The following is a 1,537-nucleotide window of genomic DNA, read 5'->3' on the forward strand; positions in this document are numbered from 1 at the left end:
GTTCAGGTAAACTGCAGAAAGAGAATATTTACTCCCTGGAGTATCTATGATAATTAAATGATATGGAAATAAAAGCCATGGACAGTGCTGGGTACATGCTAGGTTTTTAATGATATATAATTATTGTTACTTTTATTTAGAGACAGTTAGTGCCTGCTGTGTCTCAACTTCATGTCCTGGCCACAGTCCCAAAATTTTAGACTTCAAAAACTCCCTAAAGAGAAAATACTTTGCAAGTTGCAGTATGCTGTCCCTGTAGATCAGGTTATTAGTGATATTGGTGATGATGCTACAGGAAATATGAGGCTTACTGAATGGCACAGACTAGGTTCTATGGAAGTTCAGAGGTGAGGGAGGAGATGCCAGCCTGGAAGCTGTCTCAGGATTTCCCAAGGCTGGTTGAAGTCTGGCTTGGCAGAGAGGTAGAGAATGGTGCATGGGGATATTCAAAGAGGAATGTATGCATGAGTCAGAAAAACATGAAGCAGAAGTTTGTCATAAACAAAAAACAAAACTCACTGCCATTGAGTTGATTCTGACTCGTAGTGACCCCCTTTGGGTTTCCAAGGTGGTAAATCTTTACAGAAGTAGATTGCCCAGTCTTCCATTGGCAGAATGGCTGGTGGGTTTGAACCATCAACATTGTGGTTAGCAGTCAAATGCCTTAGGCACTGCACCACCAGAGCTTCTTGAAGTTTGTCATGGTAGAAAAGAATTCAGGGCACAGTTAATTGGTCAGTGTGGTAGTTATGGTTGTATGTCATCCTGGCTAGGCTGTGATTTTGAGTGGATTGGCAGCTAGATGTAGTTATTTCCTATGATGAGATTGAATGTGGTGTAATCATCTCCATGGTGAAATCTGCTGTGAGCAGTTAATCAGTTGAAGGGGAGTTGCTTTCATAGTATGACCTACTTCCAGTATATATGGAAAGTAGCAGGCGTTTGGCCCAATCATCATCTCCAGTTACTGGACTTGAACCAGCAGATTGCTTGTTGCATGTCTTGAGATTTGCAGCCTGTGAGCCAGTGATCTGCCAATCTTGGATTCGTCAGTCTAAGCAGCCAACAGCCTGGTGTACTGCCTGCCAATCTTGAGTTTATCAGCCCTTGCAGCTGTGTGAGTCAGGAGACACCTCCAGCTTGCTCTTGTGTGCCCAGATGGCAGATCTGAAACCCAAGATCTAGGCCCTCCACTGAAAATCCAGAGAGAGAGTCTTTCCCAAGAGCCGGCTCTCTGAACCAGACTTCTAGCCTTTTCTTCTCCTGCAGCTGGCACTCTGAAGTCAGACATCTAGCCTCCTGTACTGTAAGAGAATAAATTTGTGTTTGTTAAAGGCGTCCACCTGTGATATTTCTGTTACAGCAGCATTAGTTAAGTAAAACAGTCAGGTACAGGAAACCTGGCCAGGAAGTAGTTCCACTATGTCCTGGTTCCCTAGTGCCGCTCTGACAAGAATATACCACAAATGGGATGGCCTTAACAAACGGGAGTTTATTCTCTCACACTTTGGAGGCTTTAAGTCCAAGTTCAAAGTGC

At 43.9% G+C, this 1,537-nt stretch overlaps 1 protein-coding gene across 1 annotated transcript in view; it reads left to right on the top strand.

The window, feature by feature from the left end:
- The window catches only part of LOC103208507 (LARGE xylosyl- and glucuronyltransferase 1), a 705,596-nt gene that overhangs the window by 180,448 nt on the left and 523,611 nt on the right, over positions 1 to 1,537 (top strand). The gene's annotated exons all lie outside the window — the stretch shown is intronic.

Source organism: Orycteropus afer, unplaced genomic scaffold (genome assembly GCF_000298275.1).
Source record: "Orycteropus afer afer isolate SDZICR_OR568_19922 unplaced genomic scaffold, OryAfe1.0 scaffold00446, whole genome shotgun sequence".
NCBI lineage: Eukaryota > Metazoa > Chordata > Mammalia > Tubulidentata > Orycteropodidae > Orycteropus > Orycteropus afer.